The sequence below is a fragment of the Petaurus breviceps genome, unplaced genomic scaffold (assembly GCF_028583685.1).
Source record: "Petaurus breviceps papuanus isolate PSGF00001 unplaced genomic scaffold, PetGlider_PUasm1.0 185, whole genome shotgun sequence".
Lineage (NCBI taxonomy): Eukaryota > Metazoa > Chordata > Mammalia > Diprotodontia > Petauridae > Petaurus > Petaurus breviceps.
Window position 1 is genome coordinate 15,403,240 of NW_027185797.1, and position 23,172 is coordinate 15,426,411.

Below are 23,172 nucleotides of genomic sequence, written 5' to 3' on the forward strand. Positions count from 1 at the left end.
AAAGTAGAAATCACAGATAGATGATAAGTAGTAAGACTTTGTACTATATATGAGGGACTGAAATAAGATTCTTGTTATCTATTTCCTGGCCATTCTGTCTCAGGAGTGTAGGCCAGGGCTGAGGGTTTGAAGAGACCCAACCCTTTGTTCCACCCTAGCAGACATAGTCCAGCACCCCATGTTCAAGGTCAGCTTGCCTGCAGCCTGTGGGCATTTGAGAGTTTTAGTTGCTATCTGTGTCAGGGCTAAAGGACACATTCCAGCCCCAAGCTTCTCAAGTAGCTTAAGGCTCACAGTAGGACAAGTCCACAAAGTTTTTCTACTTTAGCCCAAGTCAGGGCTAATGACCACCTTTACTCTTTCAATCAAGACTCTTTTCTTCCTGTCCTCTCCCATTTTGGCATCTGGCCTAACCTGTTGTCTCACTGATGACTTTCCTCCCCAACTCAGCAATGTTCAATTTAATTCATTTCCATTTATGCAAGCCCTTCACTAGGCACTGGAGATAGGAAAAACAAAAAGCCACCCACAATCTGACCATCATCCTCAAGGAGTTCGAAGTGTTAACAGGAAGATAAAGTTTGTACCCAAATAAATGTGATACAAGATTTAAAAAGGCCAAAGGAAAGAACCATGTAATGTATATAAAATTGGAGGATAAGATCCTTTTTGTCAGGGTATTGATGGGAAAGGAAGGCTTCCAGAAAGAGCTGAACTCAGAATTTCAGGAGGCAGAGACAGGAGGGAATCCCTTCAGGAGGCAACATGGCATGGCAAATACAGTGCTGGACAAATCACTTAGCCTCTCACAGCCTCAGTGTCCTCATCTGTAAAGTAGGGCTCAAAAGAGCTTCTGTGTTACAGAGTTGTTGTTAGGTTTGAAATATGTCAATATATGTAAAATGCTTTGCATGCTTTAAAGTGCTGATAGCTGGTGGTGGTGTTGGGATGACTAGTTATCCACTTGAGGTGGTAGACAGAATGTGTAACACAGAAAGGGAGAGTGAAGCCACAATTTTATGGGCTTTGAATGCCAGGCCAAAGAGTTTGCATTTTATCCTCTGGGGAGCTACTGAAGGCTTGTTAGGAGGGATGTGCTGTGGTCACATCTTTCATTTGAAAGATTACAGAGGCAGCAGTGTACATGAAGGATTGGAGATGGGAGAAACTGGAGGCTAAAATTGTCCACAACATCTCTACCCTTCTCCCCATTCTCCCAGTCATGACCTTAGTCCAGGCCCTCACATTCTTTCCCCTGGACTATTTCAATGGCTTCACACTTGATCTAGTCTCTCTCCCTGTCAATCCATTTTCTACTGACTGTCAAATTGAGAGGATGGTGGTGGCATTGATAGGAATAGGGAAATTAGGAGGAATTTGGTGGGGAAAGATGATGATTTCTGTTTGAGACATTTTGAGTTTGAGGATGTTGTGTGATGTGAATGTAGGTGTCTAACACACAACGTAGAAATGAGAGAGAAATTGGGGCTGTTGATGTGTTAGTCCACAAAGAGCTGATAATGGTAACCATAGGATTCATAGGATCACCAAGGCCATATGTGTGTGTGTGTGTATGTTGGAGGGAGGGAGGGAGGGAGAGAGAGAGAGAGAGAGAGAGAGAGAGAGAGAGAGAGAGAGAGAGAAGAAGGAAGAGGAGGAGGAGGAGGAAGACTAAGGACAGAGTTCTCATTTTAAAAATAATCTTTAAAAAAAAAGAAGTCCAAAGTATTTGGAATTGGAGGATGATGGAAGGAAAAAGGTTAGATCTTGAATAAAGTTCTGATACTAACTGGCTAATTCAAACTACTTGTGTCTGGGAAGAGAATTTACCCTATATCCAAGGAAAAAAAATTTTTAAACAGATTTTAGGCCAACATGGAAACCAGATCCTTGATCCTAATCTCTTCCAAGTTCTGAGGTCATATAACTTCATATAACTTTCTGCAGAATATTATCCTGTACAACCAATTCTCTCTTTTCTTGTGACAGGCTCCTCTATAATGACAATGTGTTGTTTGCTTTGTGGGTGAAATGGGAAGAGCTATCACCTAGGCAGACTGCTGGGGATGGGGATGGGACATCTTGGTAATGTTCCCTCATCAATTAGCAGTTGGCCTTTGTCTCTTGCCAGCTTGTCTAACCTTCAGACATCCCAAGCCCACTGTATTCATTAGAAGGGAATTTGACTATAATATGGAAGGTTCCGTGTGTGCATTATTATGGACTTTTAACCATATTTCTATTAAATGTAAATATATGAATGAGAAATAAGCAGTTGTCTTTTCTGGAATTTTGCATATAATAGGCCCCCCATTTTTAGACACTAGAAAAGTCACCTAATCCCAACAGAACAAATTTACCTCAATCATAAAGTGAAGAGTCAGAGTAGATGGCCTTTTTTTAAGCAGTAGAGCTGAAAGTGTGTGAGTGTGTGGGTACCTAGTAAATATGACATGAATATTTAAAAAGACTTAAAAAAGAATATACAAACTCTACCAGGCACTCTGTTTCTACTCTGCTAGGGTTAAAAAAATAATATTGATTACAGACATCTCTGTTAAGTGTATTTTAATTTTTAATTTTCTCCTCAATGAGATTTCAGCATCTGGTTATCACTTTCATGTAGTTTTTCCCTTTGTTATTTGAAAATTATTTAAAATGAAAGCTTAAATTTGGCACTTCACCAGGTTTTATTTTCTCAAAACTGAGTGGTCCTTGCCTGAAACAAACCCGGGTCTTTAGAGCTCTCTCCTTTGTTCTGAAACCTGTATACAAATGACTACCTGTTGGCTCTCACATCCCATCGCCACTCAGCTTCCCCATCTGGCCCATTGTCACTCTATCCAGCCTCACTTCCCACTCTTCCCTGCATTCTGGCCAGGCCTTTTTCTCTCTACCTTCCCTCCACATAGTTTCCATATTCATTCGTGCCCCTGCTTAAGCTCTCCATTCCCTTTGTCTCTTTCTCACCTTTCACCTTTCTGAATCCTACATTGTTTCATTTTTTTTTTTCTTATGGAAGAAAACCTGGTATAGTGGAAAGAGAGCTAGCTTCAGAATTAGGAAAATCCAGGTTCAGGTCCTGTCTCCGACACATATTGGCTTTTGTGGCCCTTGGTCAAGTTACTTAACTTCTGAGGCTTCTAGGAAAGTAAAACTGAAACTTGCAAAGAAGGCTCTGCTGGCACTCTGGTAGTAGACATTCCTCACCGGGACCTCCCTATGGCCCTGAAATCATGGTCCGGACTTTATCCCTTTACTTCTCTGTGATATTTAAGTATTTTCACATGGTAACATCATTGTCTCTCCAACAAACCATAAGCAACGCAAGAGCAGCAACGCCATCTTGTATCTGGGCAATGTGGTGACAGGAAAGGAAAGAACACTGGCCTTGGCATTGGAGAATTTGGATTCCAATTCTGACCCTATTGCCTACTACCTTGGTGACTGGGAAAGTCACCCAAATCCAGCAGACCAAATTTACCTCCCCTGGAACTTGAAGAATCAGTCTAGATGATTGCTAAGTTCCCTTTTATCTCAAAATCCTTTGACCCTTTTGTTCTTGTTGAGCTATTTTCAGTCATGTCTGTTGTGACCCCATTTGGGGTTTTCTTGGCAAAGGTACTGGAATGTTTGCCATTTCCTTCTCCAGCTCATTTTACAGATAAGGAAACTGAGGCAAATAGGGTTGAGACATTCCCAGGGTCATAGTAAGTGTCTGAGGCTAGATTTGAACTCAGGTCTTTCTGAATGTAGGCCCAGCACTCTATCTTCTGTGCTACCTAGCTGCCTGAGTGATCCTTTTACTTCCTTCATATCTATGGTGCCTAGTATAGTGTTCTTGAAATAGTAAGAACATAGTGAACGTTCTTTAAGTGAATGAAACAAAGCCTGCTAGAAAGATGGGAAGTGCCTGCTTTGCTTTTGGCCAATTATGCTTCATTTAGTGGCTTTAAAAAAGTATTCTCGACCCAGAGAATTAGGTGCTTTGGTTCCTCTAAACCTCTGACTAGGAGATCTATTAGACAGGGTCAGTGCTAGTGAGACTTTTCCTCTAAAATAATAAATAGGAGATTCTATACGTACATAGCAAAAATTCTTTTGTGTAGAACATGATTTTGGAATAAAACTAGGCTTTATTTCCTCCATTTTTCTCCAGAGTGTACCATGAACTCTCCACCATTAATCCCAGGATAACTCCATAAGCCCAGCTGGATGGACCTAGCATTGTCAAGTTTCACCAATGTTTTAAGCCCCAGAGTGTTCTCTGGCCAAATGAGTTTGTTCTGAGTAATTTAGTTTACCTGACAGAAGCAATTGTAGTAAATTTTAAGAGAGACTTAACGGTATACCTGAATTAAATAAGACTATAATTATTCTACTTCCTTGTGCTGAGAGGAGTTGGGGGTGGGAATTAACCACATTAAAGGAGAAGAAAGAATTTGATGGAAGTTGATTATTTCTTTCTCTGGGTCAGCACTCCCCAAACTGTATTCTGCAATAATAGTCTTACTGAATTCAAATCTATGCTCCAAATTTTCCAGAAGGGACCTTGAAGGCACTGCAGATGTGAGATAATGAAAAGAATCACCATCTTTAGAGATGAAAGAGAACACAGACGTTAGCTAGTTCAATTCCAAATCTGGTCCACTGAGGTTGTGTGGCTTTCTCTATGTCACAATAGGCAGTGGACTCAATTAGCAAACATGTATTAAGCACTTACTATGTGTCAGTCATTGGCCTAAGTGAAAGAGTTTTGGATTGGGAGCCCAAAGACCTACAAGTAACCTTGGGCAAATCATTCAACTTATCTGGGCCTCAGTCTCCCCACCTGTAAAATTTAGAGGTTCAATGAAAAGATCCTTAAAGTCCCTTCAGGTGCTAATGTGCCCTTTATCTGATTTATTACTGACAACTGCCCTAGCAAGTCTTCCTCATTCAAGCAGATAATGGCTTCCCCAGGAATCTCCCTCCTTGTTCTAATTGGTTAAAAGTTCCACTCTGATCATGGAGACTTTTCTAAATATTGTGCCTTTAACGTGATCAAGTACCATGGTAATGTCTTAAGCTGAATTGAACCTGTCAAATTGACAAGTAATTCGCTTGCAGAAAAAGCAGCACATTTTATAATGAATACATCAGGCTTGCCTTTTCCCTAGTATTATACATGATTAAACAAGTACCTGGAGAGTAGAACACTGATTTATTCCATTTTCCAGATAATGCTCATTTTAGTCGTTTCTTCCTATCCTGAAGGATCCTAACTATTGGGAAGAAAAACGTGATCTGTTGACAGCTTGGTGCTGAAATGCTCTGATTGCTGAAATAACTGCAAAAACCTGTTTTCCTTTGGTGAACCAACATTCTTTCTCTTCTTTTCCCCAAATGTTATTCTGTGCAGAGACACTCAGTGTCTCCCTCCCTCCCCTCTCTCCCTCTTCTTCCCTCCGTTTCTCTCTCCCATCCCAAGTTTCCACATGCCGGAATCAAAATTCAATTCAATTCCATAAGCATTTGGTGAGTGCCAATTAGGCACAAGGCACTGTCCAAGGTGCTGTTAATCCAAAGACTAAAAAGGAAACCATCCTGGCCCTCTTGGAGCTTACATTGTACAAATCACTGCCTGTCATACAGCTGCTTTGGGGAATTCTGCTCTTGATTATTTCCATCTTCAGTCTTCCGGGCCTGCTCTGTTCTGTATAGGGCCTTTCTCTAAGAGGGTGAGAAGCCTCGAGGATAATGATCTTGGGTAAGGAGAGGAAGCATAACCTCGAACCATGGAGAAGCCAAGCCTTCGTTACCCCCAGGATTGTTCTATAGCGAGGGCTCCCAGCCAGAAGATTGGGGTCTACATTGTGATACCTCTTTTGCCAAGCTACTCTCTGGGTTATGACCGCCATGACACCCCAGTACCACCTTTCCCTTCCACATGGCTCACCAGAATTCCCAAAGGAGAACAGGGCAAGTGGGAGGGACACATAACTAGGAGTGGCACTGTCCCCCAATCCCCAAAGGCTTCCCCTGCCTGATTCCATCTTGGCAGTGACACTTTGGAGAAAGGAATATTGTATCTGCTAGCAAATAGTCTGGAGGAATCCCTGCTACAGCTAAATATCATGGTGTCTCTAGGGGATGCTAACAACCTGACTTTCCAAGATGAGATCTGGGGACACCCAAAGGCCCAGAGAAGGAGGTGTCTGGTTGTCTGTGATGTTTGTAGTGTCAGTCTTGGAGTCAGAGGCCCTGGGTTTGAGGAGCATTGAGGTTTGCTAGTTGTGTGACTATGGGCCAATAGAGTAACCTTTTTTTCCCTTTTAACCTCAATTTTTTCATCTCTGTTGTGGGAAAAATAAGTGAAAAAATGCTTGTAGTAAACTTTACAATGTTATGTAAATATAAGCTACTATTATTATTCTATCAGGGCATTTCATTCTGTCCCTGGAGGTACTACGAATGTCTCCACATGCACATTCTAAAATATTTGGGGATTGCTTTTATTATTTTCTTTTACAAATCTAGCCTCTAGTCCCTCTAAGGGAAATTCAAGGAGATGATTCAACTGAAATCAAAGGTAGAAAAATCAATTCCAAGTAATTAGCTCTGAGGTTAGCCTAAGTCCATAAAACTTGGGGCACTATTTTCACATTTGTTTCAGATAAAAATCATAAGCGACAGTAAGTGATAGTCTGGTAATACAAGTATCATAAGAGCAGTAGAACTGGACAACTGTTTTTGACCTAAAATTGAAGAGTGTGATAACTATATACTCTATTTCCTTAAGCCTTGTAAAAGAACGGGGTTGTAGTTTTTATGTGCATGTTTTTCTAACAGTTTGAGTGTACCTGGTGCCTTTGGGTGCCCCCAAATCACCTACTGGAAAGACAGGTTAGTGGTACAATCCCCAGGAGACATTATGGGCTCAGGTTGGAGCCCTTTGGTAAAAAAGTGTTCAAGAATCATGAATTTTCTTAAAATTGTAGCATTTAGAGTTGGAAGAGAGCCCTTAGTGATTATCTGATTCTCTGGTCTTATTTGACAGATGAGGAAACAAAGGCCTAGATATTGGAAGTGACTTTATAAAAGTAAATTCATTGTAGTTGGGCTAATTGAAAGAGATGTTTGACAAGTCTGCTGTGCTAATTCAGGAGTGAAAGGAATAAACATTGAACAATAAGTTTATATATATAATTGGTTAACGTGGAGTGAAATATTTATATTATTTATGCAAGGGGCAGCTAGATGGCATTGTGGATAGAGTGTTGGGCCTGGAGTCAGGAAGACTCATCTTCCTGAGTTCAAATCTGGCCTCAAACACTTAGTAGTTTTGTGACCCTGGGAGAGTCCCTTCACCCTGTTTGCCTCAGTTTCCTCATTTGTAAAATGAGCTGGGGAAGGAAATGGCAAACCACCCCAATATCTTTGCCAAGAAAACCCTAAATGAGGTCATGAAGACTTGGATGTGACTGAAATGACTAAACAACCACAAATTTATTCAGATGCTTTTGTATTAAGATGTAATCAACCTAGTATGTGTTTCAGGAAGTTTCTGTTTCTATTAAAAGAAATGAAGTTATTTAATGATTTGGACAAATGAGGAATTATGTTTTTTAAAGCACAATAAAGGTCGTAATAGTTGAAAATGTACAGGATTTGGAGGCAGAGGCTATGGATTTGGATCTTGCATCTGCCACTTACCACCTGTGTGTTTGATCAAACTGGCTCATCCTCTCTGGGTCTTTCCAGCTCTAAGTCTATTATTCCATGGTGTCCTTAAAGAAATGTATAAAGAAACAAAAAGAAGATGAGCTGGAGACATAGCAAGAGCCAGGACTAACTGCTGGACCATTTTTGGGCTTCACTGACATCCTCACTCTGCTTGGTGAAAGCAAGGATTCCCAACCATATTGGTTTGCCCTTCTGTGTCAAACTCACATTTTTTCTCAGGCCTTGGGTGACCTTCTTCCTCTTCCCCTGAGGTCCCTTTCTCCCACTGGTGAGTCCCTTCCAGAATCTCCGTTTTGAAGAAAGGCCCAGCTTTGCCACCATATCCCCCCCCCAAGGTACATACCCACCCCTGCTCTCAGTCCTGTTTTATGCGTTGCCTTCTCCCAATAGAGTGTAAGCTTCTGGAGAGTAGGGATCACCTTTTCTTTTTATCTGTGTTTGGCTCCTCACACTTAGCACAGTACCTGGCACATAGTAAGTAACTAATAAAACCTTGTTGACTTAACAGTCCCAGAAACGAATGAGAGTCCCACAGGATGGGACAGCCTGGAGGATGGCATGATGTCTCAATCACAGAATCCCTCTGTCAGGACATAGGTCCGTTAGAGCAGTTGGCTCACATTTTGATTGACCTAGAATTTTCAGATTGGCCTAGATTTGGGGCGAGGGGGCAAAGAGCCTACAGCCTCTTTATTTAGGTCCTTATCTGTGCAGACATCTTGTTCATCACCCGCCCTCTGTTACCAGCTTTATTTCCAATCATGACCTACTCTCAGCCTTGCTGCTGGATGCTGAGCCAACCAGAGAGTGGAGCTTGGAGCTTCTCCCTCGTCAGCCTCTGCACATAAAAGCCTGGGCATTTGTACATGGGGCTTCAGACCCTGCTTTCATTCAGCAAACCTATATTAAGTGCTCCCTGTAAGCTAAGTGGGCCTGGTTTTTTGTTTTGATTCGTTGCTGCCGGGTTAATAGTATCATGGTCATTTTGGCTTTTTTCCCTTTACTTTTCCTCCCTCTGGGACTTGCTTCGGCAATCATTCCTGATGGGCTTTCAGCCTAGCTGTTGCTGCGTTGCTTAAAGACTTGTAGCCCTCATCACCTGCTTCCTTTACCTGTCTCTTTCTCTCGTGATTGCTGGCAAGACAACAATGGCACCAGTTATGTGGCAGCGGCAGGGAGACGGTCAGGGTCCAGCTTTGCCACCAGGGATTGCCCAGGGTTTTCCTTGCTCTACACCTTGTCCTGAAGCCCAGCTGTTCTTGGATTCCCTCCAGAGGCCTCTTGTCTGTGTTAGCCTTTGTCCCCAGCTCTCCATCCTCTATCCCAGTCTGTTGGCTACTCTAAACCAGAACCCCTCTTCTTCCCCACCCACCAACACCTTCACTTCATTTCGCATTTGAGGTAGCTGTTACACACTGGAAAAGTCATAATTAATGCTAATAAAGGCACCTATCTCACAGGGTTATTATGAAGACCAAATAGGATAATACCTGTTAAACACATCACAAATCATAAAAGTGATTAATAAAAATCATACAAATCATATGTAATCTAGTTATTGTCATTATTATTTTTAAATGCCAACTGCCCCAAACAAAAGTGAAAATATTCTCTAATGGAATATCTGTTGCTGAGTGGAGAGAAGCAGTGGGGAGGCACAGGGGCCTATACAAAGATGTCAGTGCAGACACAACAAAGCCATTTCAGGGAAGGGATGCTAATAGTCTAGGGTGCCTATCAGCAAGCCTTCACTGAGTCCCCGCTTTGAGTTGGATACTTGCCTAAGCACTGGGCCTTCAGACTTAAAAGAAACCTTCCCTGCCCTCCAAGAGCTTACAGTATCTGGGAAACTAATACACAAATACACAAACTAATGTACACATATACACACAAATGTGTATTGTATAGGTATAAAATTTATAAAAAGTAAATAACACATTTCAAGAGGGAGGTGCTAGCAGCTGGGGTGGGGGGCAAGAGGGGGTCCTGAAAGAGGAGATGGCAGCAGTCCAAGCCCATGAGGAGAAGGAGGAGGAGCTTTGCGGGCACAGGCAAGGGAACAGCCTGTGCAGAGGCACGAAGTAAAGAAACAGAATTTCATCTCCAGGGAACTACAAGTGGCCAGTTTTTCCGGAATGCAGAGTGCATCAGTGGAGTGATGGGAAATGGACCCAGGAGGGTTGGATGGAGCTAGATTGGGAAGAACTTTAAAGTTCAGACAGAAGAGTTTCTATTTTATCTAAACAGCCATAGGAGCCAGTGAAATGACCTGTGCAAGGCAGTGCTATGGACAGACCTTTGTTTGACCTCAATCATTTTTTCTTTTATATGCTGCATTTATATTTATAATGAATATTATATGTTCAATCTCTACTATAGTTAAATTTAAAAGTACTCTTCTTAAAAACTATAAAAAAAAAACATTAAAAAAGAGAGAGAGACAGAGCTATGGCATTATAATGACCAAGTTTGGCCTCAGCAAAGAGTTGAGCATGAAGCTCCCTCCCTCCCTTTTCTGTAGATGAGAGTGGGAGCGCCGGAGAAGCTGGCAGACTTGTTTGATGTGCTGGCTAGTCTTGTGGAACTGGTCATTCGTTTTGATTTTTTTTAATGAGATGGAACTCTCTAGAAGGAAAGAGGAGAGATTTATTAGGAAGTGAAGGTGACATAAAAAACAGATATCCATCAATTGTCCCCAAAAACCATGTTCATAAATCAAAATTTTTGCCAAGCCTGCCTAGTTCTATTTGCATTGGTGACATTTCATCTTCTCTGTTTGCTGGAACAATCAGAAATTGATTTCCCCGTCTTAACAAAGGACAAAGTTTGTTATTTCCTTAGCTTAAAAAAAAAGTACTATGATATTAAGAGCCATAGTAACTAGAGTAGGGGAGGGATAAAAGGGTCTCTTAATCATTTTCCCATTCTGCATTTCCCAGTGAACTCCTGTGCTCGGGACTTTCTTTGAGGGACATTAAATGAGCGATGCTAGAAAGGTAGCAACTAGAATTTCTTTCTGGCACTAAGGCTGTTTGTAGGCAAGAGAGGCTCCTGTGGTTACCTGATCATGGGGAGGTGCACAGAGAGATCACGTTGCCTGGCAGTACTCTCCCATGCAGGTTACTGGGGACTGTTTACCTTAATGGACCACAACCAACACACTTGGTTGTTTAGCTGAGTGTTACAGGTGATGCACTGAGTCTGCTTAGGGATCTCAAGGACAAAGACAAAAAAGAGAAGCTTATCGCATATCCAGGGGAAGGGCCTATACCAGATAATTTCCCTGGTCCAGGAGCTAAAAAGTGGTACTACCTGAAATCTTTGTATTCATGTCATCGGAATAAAATTCTAAAATGTGGACAGAGGCCTGGGTTCCAAGGTGGGAAAATCTGATTTCAGATTCTGCCACAAACACTGACTGGGCAAGGTGATCTGGGCAAGTCATCTGCCTTCTCTGTCAACCTGTTTCCTCATCTGTAAAATGGAGATAATAATAAAACCCTTACAGGGTCATGATGAGGATAGCCTGACATCTCTTACATGACATTTACATCTATTAGACGTAAAGCCCTTTGAAAACTTTAAAGTGCTTGTTAGTAAATGAAGCATCCGAAGATGCTTACATCCTTAAGAATAGAAATGAAGGTCATCCATTTAAATCTGGAAGGGACCTTGAATAACATCTCATCCAGTTCCCTTGCTTTACAGATGAGGAAACTGAGTCCCATAGAGGTTCTGTGATTTGCCCGACATCACATGGGGAGCAAATGGCAGAGCCAGGATTTGAATCCAGACTCTGTAACTCCAAATGCATTTCCCTTTCTCTTTCTCCACTGCGGAATCCAGATGACTTTAGATTCTCATTTGCTGTATTTACTGCTAACCTTGGCACAGCAGCTTTGTGTTATGTGGTCTCCTCCCTGCTTTGAGTGGTTCTTGTTATTGCTTTGAGTTGTTTTGGGGACACTCCATGGTAATCTGGATTTCTCCAGATTTCCCTATGCTCCTAGAATTTTTGTGCATATATCAAGGATGGAGGTAGGGCTTAAGCTTTATTTAGCCAATTATAGCACATAGGGATCTTTTCTTCAACTATTCATGAATTTCCATAATGAAGTACTTCATTTGTCTTTATTTTAACCTGATTTTGATGAATAAACTAGGAACAGGATTATCATTTTTTTTAATTAACTTGCAATAATCAGCACACTATGGTCATGAATGGAGTAGTCATATTTGCAGAGAATAAATTGATAGAGGACTCATAGAACATCATAATAGAAATAACTGTTTTGTGAATTAGAGCAGAGAAGACTTCCCTTCTGATGTTTTGCAGACCTTGCATAATGAGAATGCTGAATTAAGGAATTAAAATATTAAACTTTTCCATTGAAAATCCGTGTGCTAGGTCTACTATTCCCAAACTGTGTCCTGTGGCATCCCCAAAAAACTCACAGGAATGCTTCACAGGGGCACCCCAGGATATTTTCAATTTAAATAAACATTTCTTTTGGTCTAAGCACTGAGACATTAAGGCCTTCTCTACCAGTAAAGTTGGGGAACCTCTCTACTGGATCCTTATTGGTACTTTTATTCAGTCAATTTCTAAACAAGGAAAAAAATGTAACAGAAAAAGGTAGATAAATTTCACCAATTAACATCCACTTTGTGTTAAATGTGTCTATGTTTTCCATCACACTCTGCTCCAAACTTTTTCTTAAGGAAAAAGGTAATTTGACAGAATTCTCTGTCAAAGACATAACTAGTTCTGTATCAACTGTACGATGTCATCCCAATGACTATTGCACTGATGCAATAGATGTATATTTATAGATTGGAATAGCATTTCTTCAACTGGGTAATTTTGGTAGCCCTGTGCATGGCATAGTGGAAGGAATTCTGGCTCTGGGCTTAGAGTCTGTATATTCAAATCCCATTTCTGGCTCCCTCTGTGTCCCTTTGGGTAAGTCACCCTCCTTGGGATTGTTTCCTTGTTAGTAAAAGGAAAGACTGATGATTTCTAAGGTTCTTCCCAGTTTTGGATCTTTAATTCTGTGTTCCTATGATGTTTATTAAAATGAAGTTTATACATTATGACACACATAGATCCTATAACTCTATCCATAATAAGGTAGCCCCTTTTGGAAAAGTACTGAGGGAAAAAAGCTTCAGAGTAGAATTGGCAGATCAATTTCAATCATTTGATTAATAAGCATTTTAAGTTCATACTTAAAATGTGCCATTTATTGGGGATATATGGATGAATGAATGAACATTTGTAGGTGCTTACCATGAGCCAAGCCCCATGCTAAGCACAAGGAATAAAATTAAGAAAGCAAAGAAGGTTCCTCCCTGCACTCAAGCAGTTTACATTCTAAGAGGAGACTCCAAACATTTGGAAGTAGTGGCCAGGGAGGAGGAGCATTTTGGTCTGATAAGTTGCCTCTTTGGTGACTGGCGCACTAGAGGAGCCAACTGGCACACCTCTGATCTTGGTTTGGGGACTTAGGGCAGGGGACTAAAGGGGGCTTCATAGTAAGGAGGCTCTGGAGGAAGTGGCAGGGAAAGAGGAATCAAAGTAAAATATGTCTAGGATCATGAGTACGCTGGTAAATATTTAACAAACAGTTCTATACATAATGTGCACTATTAACATTTTCTATATCACTTTCTTGAGTTCAGATAATGAAGAGAATAATAACCAAGCTGATTTCTGGGAATTTCCTAGAATAGTGGTCTGAGAGAGGCAGTCACCAATGTGGGAGGGGGGTAGGCATTGAGGAGGGTGGTTATAGTGGTGTGCTGGCCAAACTGGACCAGTCTCTATCCTTAAAGAGCTTATAGCCTACTGAGGGAAGCAGTGTGTACAAGGGAATACAAAGTAACATGGGCCATGGAGGAAATGGAAACTAAAGGGGTCAGGGTGAAGGAGCTTTAGGACCCTGTCAGTGATGCTTAGGTGAAAGGACATTGTACAGAGTCAGTGAAGAAAGTCTTTAGGTAGGAAGTCTTAATAGTCCAAGTGCTCCATAAACAAGGGACTTTTTCTATTTTGAATTCCAGGTGAATAGTTCAGCTTAGTTGTAAATGAAGAAGACTGAGCACAGGCTGTTGGATTTGGAACTGGCAAGGACCTGAGAGGGAGATGTGTAGTGATGGCTTCACTGGGGATGAAAGCAGAAAGAGAGCTCGTGGGTGGAGAGCAATTAGAGGAAGTCAGGCTTCCCCATGGCTGGGAGATTGCACCATTGGCTTCCTCTTCTTGTATTATTTAACTAGCGATTTCCTCTTTGTATTTCTTAGCTCGAAGAGGCAGATGTGAGGCTGATCCTTTTAGCCTTGGTGGCTGGGCAGGAGAAAATTCAAATCACACAAGTTTTAGGCATTTTTCTACCTCAAGCCTATAGAGTCATAGATTTAGAGCTGGGAGGGCCATTGAAACCAACGTTTTTATTTCACAGTTGAGAATCCTGAGGCTCTGAAGGCTACACAGCTGGCCAGGGGCATTCCTCTGTCTCCACTGGACCTCCAATGCTTCTACTTTTTTCTTTTCTAACTTTGTCCAGATTTCATGTTTCTGTCATTTCTCACACCAAATCCACCCCCCTTTCCTTTACGGTGTGCAGGTCCAGATCTTTAGCTTTTAAATTTACACCTAATAATCAGCTAGAAATCCAAACACAGTCCTTATCTGAACATCTGGAATCTGGAGGCACAGCAGGGGGAAATCCCCTTCAAACTGACTTTCTCAAGGGAGAGATTTTTTGTGAAACTTGCAGGAATACAACCTTCCTCACAACCTTCAGTGCTTCTGGGTATAATATAGGCCAGATCAGAGAAAACAAACAGGAAGGGCTAAGTTCTGCTGCTTCAGAGTCCCCCAGAGAGGGAGCCAGCTCTACTGGTAAGTCACCCTGCCCTAGAAGGTGCATTTGCTTTGGCCGCTTCCTTTTAGGGGACCCAGCAGGCCCTCAAAATGCTTGTTCTGTTTTCATCAGAACAGCCACAGAGGTTTTAAAAACCATATCATTAATGATGGGATTTTTTTCATTGTTGAATGCTGAGTTTTTAAAAGTTTTTTTTATTATTATTTAGAGACTTAAAACTATCATCATAGTGAAAAACAGAGACAGGCTTCATTCTGCCTTGTTCATGTATGAATCCACAATCCAAAATTCATTCTGCCCAGGTCTCTGGTTCTTTTAAACGAGCATTCTGTCCACACTATTCACAGTGCCTCTGACCTATAGTACTGTCAATGAATGACAGATACTTAAAACCAGGGGTCTTCACCTTTTTGGCATCATGGAAGAGTTTGTTTTAGTCTTGTGAAGGCTGCAGCCCCCTTCTCAAAAGTATGTTTTTTAGATGCCTATTATAAAATACACAGGATTACAAAGGAAACCAACTCTTTTGGAATAAAGATGTGGTTTTTTTTTTTTAATCCATCCTGGTTCATAGATTTCCTGAAATCTATCCATGGCCCTCTTCGGGATCTTTGGACCCCAAGTTAACCACTACTCTAAACTGAATGAAATTGTTTGAAATACATTCTAAAACAAACATTTATTGTTCTATAAGGTGTGAGGTTCAGTAGGATGAGAAGGAATACAATTCAGCAGTTTTTTTTAAATAGAGATTTTCTACTGCTTTTGGGGGGAACCCCATGATATAATGGATGAAACAGTAGATATGGAGTCAGAAGACTGACCGACTTGGTCACTTCTTGTACAATAATAGCATTGATATAGCAAATCAAGGTTTGTAAAGTGCTTTACAAATACTATATTCTTTTATCTTTATTAAAACCTCTGGGAGGTAGGTGCTATTATAATCTCCATTTTATGGATGAGAAAAATGAGGCCAACAGAGTGTAAGTGCCTTGCCCAAGGCAATCACACAGCTGAGAAGTTTCCAAAGCAGGATTTGAATTCAGGTCTTCCTGTTTCCAAGTCTAATACTCCATCCCTTTCGCCACTAGCTGCCTCTAGGTCTTCATGACTTTCACCTGTCTGGGCCTCATTATTCCTAAAATGCAATGAGACGGGTTTGAGTGGGGAGGCCTCTTCTACCTCAAGGTCTCATGATTCCTCCCAATTCTGATACCTTATGCAAGACTGGAAGGAATAGCAAGAAGAACAGTTTTCCTTTCAGTGAGATTGAAGGATCCTAGATTTTAAGCTGGAATAGACCTTACATGTCATCTCATTCATCCCCTTACATTTTACAGATGGTGGAAATGTTGCCCAAAGGGATGAAATGACTTTTCCAAACTTGGGAAGTAAGTGGCAGAGCGGAGATTTGAACCAGGGCCTTTTGATGCTTAACCATTACTCTTTCCACCATAGTGTGATATCACAGTATTTTGGAGGGTGAAGGGGGAAAAGTAACATTGAAAATGAGGTCATTTAGTAACTTACCAATAGCAAAATCCCATGAGATGGAATAGAAGGATGGCTGCTATTCACTGCTGCCCCAAATTGTCCTGTTCTCACCTAGAAGAATTTTAGAGAAGTATTGGACAAGTACTTTGGAGCAGGAAGGGAGGGAAAGTGTGAGGGACAGTCTCTCCCCTCGAGGAGTTTATATTCCAATAGGATGGTGGCAATGATAATGACAACTACAACATTTACATGCTGCTCCAAGGTTTCCAAAGTACTTTCCATCTTACTTCATTTCATTCCCCCCAAAAGCCCAGGAGGTAGGTGCCATTATTAGCTCTATTTTGCAAATGAGGAAACGATGAGCTGAGAAACCTTGAACTGGGTCTCCCAGCTAGTAAATGTGTGAGAAAGGATTTGAATTAAGGACTCCTGACTCCCAATCCAATGCTCCATGCACTATGGTACCTGGCTGCCGTGATGTGCTTGATGTGGTAGGAAAGGAAACAGAAACAGGTGAGTTTTCAGAACTTGGTAAACATCCAAATGCAAACATTCCATATGGAAAGTGGTCCTTCCACCTGTGTTTAGTAGATTGGGCCATCTTGAAAGCCACCTTCACCCAAGACAATAGGAGCCTGTGACTTAAAACTGGAAGGGACAGCAGAGGCCACCTATTCCAATACCCTCACTTCACATTAGGAAGCCATGGCCCCCAGAGCTAAAGCAGTTTGCCCAAAGTCCTAGGTAGCAAGTGAGACAGGATTCAAATCCAGGGCTTGCAGACTCCAAATCAAAGATTCAGTTGTCTTAAGTGAAGATTTTCACTTGAGCACTGATCTAGAAGAACAGAAAATAGGTGAACTGCCTTGGGTCCATTTATCCATTTATTTTTATTTCGTCTGCACTCAAAATAGAGATCCATCTGAATTAGTACTCCCCCCCCCAAAAAAAAAAACAGGAGGGAGGGGTCATTTTCCATCCCTCCCTCCACTATAACTCCCGACTCTGGTCTGTTTTCCAGTCTTCTTCCTAGGCTTCGGATGCTGTTCCTGATAGTTACAGAAGGCTTGGTATTAGTATTTTGGTCAGACTTCCATGTAGGGAGATGGGCAATCATATCCATTTGCCTCATAAACCTGATTTTCTAATGCTACAGCTGAAGGCTTCACATATGGGAATGTTCTCTGGAGAAGCCTGATATGTGATCATTGTCGCTCCTAATCACCCTCATGTAGAAGGCAGCTATGCAACTGCTGGGCTACCTGGTGTAATGGGAATGTAAATTTGTAAGATCTTCCCTGCCCCTAGGCTAAAGTACCTGGAGCCTGGGGTGGGAAGCTTGTTTTTCAGTAGATACTTCTTGATTGGCCAGTGAGTCAATAAGGTTGTTACATTCTCTGAGCCAGGAGAAGGCTATATAAGCCCTGATGTGTAGCTTTGTTTTGGGGCTCACTTTGAAAAGTGTTCTGTCATTTGATATGGATTCTGGGAAGCCGTTGTCCAGAGACCCCCGGCTTTGAAAAACCCAGATGTTGAAACCCAGATGTTGATTTGGTATGGATGTAATGGTTGGACAGTTTGGAAAGCTGTCTACTTGATCTGTATGTATACTTTGAAGTTCGGGGTGCTGACCTTTTTCCCCTGAACTAGGTGAACGATACATATCTGACTGATGAAAGTAAGCTTGTTAACCCATTTTGAGTTGCTTTCCTTTATCAAAGCAGATCCAAGAACCTGTGTTGGCAGACACCCTGGGGATGCTGGGGTGCTTGCTGCTACACCTCGGAGTAAACGTTTGATGCTGGAACGTGGTGCTGTGGTGTCTTTGATCGGGAACACAAATTCCTATTTCTGATTTAAACCAAATATGGTTAGATCACCATTTTAGCAGAGCTTAAAAACACAGCCTTGATTCTACATGTAATTTCTTAATCTCTTTGTGATTTAGTAGCTAAATACTAGGGGGTTTCCTCAGGCACTTAGAGGTTTGGTGATTTGCCTGGGGTCACACAGATAATACCTGTGGGAGATGGGATTGGAACCCAGGCCCTCCTCCAGCTTTTAGCCCAACACTATCCATTAAACCACTCTACTACTGTTGAATTCAACTCAACAGGCTGTTTCCAAGCCTCAAATTATAACTTATTTAAGTACTTAGTGCTATGAAGCACCTAGAAGATTAATAATGATTTAATGGCCTTGAACTTAATTATAAGGGACAACTAAAAGGGAGGTTGGGGGGGGGGGGGGATTATAAACTGGCAAGGGATTATCTTCCCCCAAAAAAGTCACACCCACAAAACTAAAAACCTTGCTGGCCCAAACCACTTAAAAAGCCCAGAGAAGATAGAAGATTCTTCTTAGAGATTCTCTTTCTGGCCTGAGGGGACGCCATGAGATCATAGATCCAGAACCAAAAGACTCCACAGGGTACATCAGTGGAATTCCCTCATTATATCCATTCGGTTGTAAACTCCTGGAGGGCAGGGGCTGTCTTTTAGCTCTTTTTTGTGTCCCCAATAATAGGCACTTAATAAGTGTCCATTTAATTGAATTGAATTTCTTAGAAGACACCAAGTCCCAGAAAAGTCAGATGACTGGCCATGGTCTCATTGGCAAGTAAGGGATTTGAACTCAGGTCCTTTGACTCCAAGATTTCTTTCTACTCTGCAGTGCTTTTGTCTTAGACTTAACATTTATGTCATTTTAAATACTAATAAAGCATATAAGGTTGGTTTTGAGACTCACGTGAAATAATGTAGGTGAAGCCCTTTCCAAATTTTCAAACGCCACATAAATATCTGTTGTTATTATTATTGTTGCTGAGTTTTGTTCCACAAATGGCAGGGCTATAGAATTCCTCGGTGCCTGCTTTAGGGAGAGAGACCTCAAGACGTCCCCTCCTGCCTTCTCCACCCCAGAACTGCCCTACTACCTTCCTTTATTCTTTTGGACCGCTCTCCTGAGTTTCTCTCTTCTCTCTTCCCCCTACCCCACACGCTGTAGCAGGGCCCTGGCCCCAGCAATTGTTTCGGTTTATAAAGAGCACAATTAGCCTTTTTAAAGCTCAACTCAAGACACAATTAAACCTCCCTGGATGGCCAGGGATTGGTCTTTCCATGGCTGTGAAGGTGTTTTTAATTATTCATCTCCTGGTTTGTTTCTTAAAGCAGTCTCAGCTGTGCTTTATTATTCAAAGGTTAATGCAAACTGAGAACTGGGTAAATTAAATTCCTTTGGCAGCCAGCAACCTGAAGTGTCACCAGCCAGGGTGATGAGGGTGCTTCTAATGTCAGCAGTGCTTCCAAAGGCCAGGGTCCCTCCTTTCCAAGAAGCAGCGCCAGTGACCCAAAGGATGCTTTGTATTGATAGCACTTAGTAACATCCTCCAAATTGCTGCTTCAGAAAGATCAGATCTTCTGTAAAATCAGGGCTTGTTTTGCTTGCTAAGAGAGGGGGCAGTGACGGAAATCTGAAAGGCAATAATAGCTACTGGAGAAAATTGATGTCGATTGCGTGACTAATGAACTGAGACCCTGCTTGGAATTCATGCGAGTGCTGGGAATCCTCACCATGGACTGTTCCTGAGCACAGCAGCCTGCAGAGTCTCCCATGAAAGACACTGTGGACGTTCCTTAGCCAGGCAAACAGCCGAGCAGGGTGGGGCCAGAATAGGGAGGGGCTGGGCCCCACTCTCTGCCCAAGGACCTGGAGGGGAGGTGGGGGCGGAAATCAAAATTTTCAAAGTAGCTTTTTAACCATATACCTGACTCAGGGATATTCAAGTCACACTAAAGAAGGATTACAATCTTAAGAGCTTGAGGGCTCAGTTATCCAGTCCACTCTCCTCCCTTGGACTCAGAGTGAAGAAATGATTTCCCCAAAGCCCCATGGTAATAGTAAGTGGCAGAACCAGGATCTTTTACAAGTTTCCATTTGGGATTTTATCTGTACTATTTGTATTTACTATTTACATGTACTTTGTCTGGAGAGCCAGCCATACAGAGTAGCTAGAGAAGGCAGTGCTGAGATATTTTCATTTCAAAAATGGCAAACATCAATACATATCACCCACACACCCCGAAACCCTTTGGAGGGGTCCTCAATTTTTAGGAGCATCAAGGGGTCTTGGGACCAAAATTCAAGAGCCACTGCTGAGTAGAAGTTGCAGAGAAGATGTCGATCTCATCTAACAGAGAAAGTTTACCACACTAGGAGTTCCTTGTATCAGTGAAATCACAGGTGCAGTCCCCATCCATAATTATCAGTGCAGATTTACCAGTAATTACAGATGCAGATATTGGGATGGACGCACAGATATTTTTTACTGCTAGGAATGCAGGATCCAAAAGGTTTGGAGACCAGTGTACTTGATTTCTGAGGTCCATCCTAAATTTGTGTGACACTGTAACAATACTATAAATTTCGTCACTCCTCTTCCAAGGAGGAAACTAGGAGAACCTGTGTGAAATAGCTTGCTCTGTTTCTTAATCATGGCCTACCAGCCGCTCCAGGATCTCTTGACCTTTGCTGGTAGTCTGAACTGTGAAGAGGAGACATCTGAAAATATGGCAGATGAAACCAGTGTGCTTCTGTGGGTGGGCCTTGCTCTGGGCTTGAGGCAAACACTGAATCTGACCATCTTGAGCCCTGATTCTGCCCCCAGATAGACACCTCAGAGCTTTTACTCTGTTCTAAATATATAGGACTCTCCTTTGAGGCCAATGAGGTCCTTCCTTCTCCAAACTCTCAAGGTTTACAGGATAATTTTTCTTATACCTGGAAAGCAGAGCTCTAATCATGTCACCCCCTCCTCTGTAAACTTCAGTGGCTCCCTATGGCTTCCCTACCACTTCCACGTGGGTTTTTTCCTTCACATCCTAGAATGGAGGAACTTTTTGCCTAAAATTTCCAATGAGAAAGGCTTTCCTTTATCCCTAACCAACAGACAGATGTCCCCAGGGAGAGATCATTGTCTTTTCAGTCATTTATACCCTAATATAAATGAATTTATGACATCCTTTCCTGAACATAAGTTTTGATAACAAAAGGAGGAAGAGAAAAAAATTAGCAGGAATCCAAGTATGAGCAAAATGATGAAGGAAAAGGGACGTTGAGGCCACTAAATATTGTGCAGTGTTTTGCCAGTGTTAGCCTTGACTGCCAATATCATTTATTCACCTTGTACTAGGGGAATAGAACATTATTATTATTTTAAATCTTCCTTCTTGCTCTAGCTTTGTGACCCAGGGCATGTCTCTCTTTGCCTCATTTTTTTACAACTGTAAAAAAAAAAAATGGGGATTATGACAGTACACTCCTTCCTAGTTGTGGGGATGGAGTGAATTAAAGCTGTTTTCCAGACTTAAAGCTCCCATAAATGCAAACCATCCTTCCACTCTGGGCAATTACTTCTCTTTTGTGCTCCCCTAGGGCTGCTTATAAAGAAAAGATCACCCAACTGAAGTTTTCCTGACCAAGTTCTATCTTCTTTATTGAGGCTTTTAAAGAAAGCCCTAGGTAGGTTTGCTGGTCTGCTAATTAGGGCTGGGGATGAGCACAGGACTTTGAAAGGGAAGCCCTGGCTCACCACTATCAAGGCAACTCTGGGAAAATACTGAGACATTAGGAGGCCTGGTGTCCCTATCTCTGAAATGAGGAGCTTGGGGTTAACTGGGAGTTCTGAGTTTCCTTCCAGCTCTAACACTCTATGGTTTCTCCAGTTGGACTGGGCTGAACTGAAGGTTACCTTTTCATCATCCATTTAGAATTGACTTGCTAAGAAAATTAACTAGCCTTAACTAAGTACTAGGGGGAATAGTTAACCTGCTTAAGAAAACAGTATTTTCCTGGCAATCATTTGCATACATTGTGTGAATTACCAAGGAGACATCTATTTCTTTCCATAAGTAGGTCTCCTGTGCCTCTCTATTTAGCATATTTTATTAAGACCGATAATAAAACTGTAACTTGAATGCCAGGCTGAGGAATCAGGGCATTATCCAGTACCAAAGGTGGGCCATTGGAGACTTGTTGAGAAGTGAATCGGTAAGATAAAAGTTGTGTTATAGGAAAACAGGGCTTAGAACAAAAAGGGGAAGACCAGGAGACAGAGGTTTGGGAGTCTGAAAGAATCGGTGTCTCTTGTAAAAATGGCTGTGACCAGGAATACAGCCGAGAAAGAGCGCTGGGACAAGTCCAGAGGAATAGAGAAAAATCCGGAAAATGCTCTCGATTCTTGGACATCATCTGCTGTCACATTATGCGAATCGTCAAGATAATTTTTAGTTCTTTTGAAAATGAAAGCATTTCAAAAGATCATTTTATAAACCCTAGGAGAAGATGGAATATTGTGGCAAAAAGCATAGAATGCAACAGGCCTGGGTTCTATAATCCTGTTCTTTCACTATCTACAGTAGCTGTGTGACTTTAGGCAAGGTACTTAATGTTTCTGGACCTCAGTTTCCTCATTTGTAAGTTGTACTAGATGTTTTCTCTATTCAATTCAGCAATTATTGAGCACCTACCACATGCAAGGCATTGTCCTAAGTGCTCTGGTTACAAGAGAGTTTTCCTGGTGCACTGTTTAGGAATATCAACCTTTTATTTTCTTTTGAGGTGCTTCAAGAGGCTTGGAGTCTCCTGAGGGAATATAACCAGATGAGTAAATACTGGGCATTTTGAGGAGAGAGAAAGAACTGAGATCAGGGCAGGCTTTGGAGAGGAATTAGCTAACCTGAGTGGTGCCTTGAAGAAAGATCATGTTCCCAAGAGGAAGAGGTGAGGAAGGAATGCTTTTTAGGCATGGAGGACACAACAGATGAAATGTCAAGTTCCAGGAGCAGTTATTAGACTAGTTGGGCTCAAGGGAGAATATCATCAATTCAGTAAACATTTATTTGTCGCCTGCTGTGTTCCAGGCACCATGCTAAGCATTGGAAAACATAGAAACATATAAAGAGGAGTAATACAAAATAAAATTGTAAGGGTAAATGGGAGTCAGAGTGTAATGGCAGGCCAAGGCATTTGTATGCCACATAAGATCTATAAATGGGGGAATAAG

The 23,172-nt window shown here is 41.8% G+C and overlaps 2 protein-coding genes across 4 annotated transcripts in view; both read left to right on the top strand.

The window, feature by feature from the left end:
- Positions 1 to 23,172, top strand: part of LOC138161686 (ubiquitin-conjugating enzyme E2 E2) — a 409,692-nt gene that overhangs the window by 268,218 nt on the left and 118,302 nt on the right. The window lies entirely within an intron of this gene.
- The window catches only part of RPL15 (ribosomal protein L15), a 431,201-nt gene continuing 416,616 nt past the window's right edge, over positions 8,588 to 23,172 (top strand). For both annotated transcript variants that reach the window (XM_069088484.1, XM_069088485.1), the window contains exon 1: positions 8,588 to 8,597. The gene's annotated coding sequence lies outside the window, so the exon portion shown is untranslated. The remainder of the gene's footprint in view (positions 8,598 to 23,172) is intronic.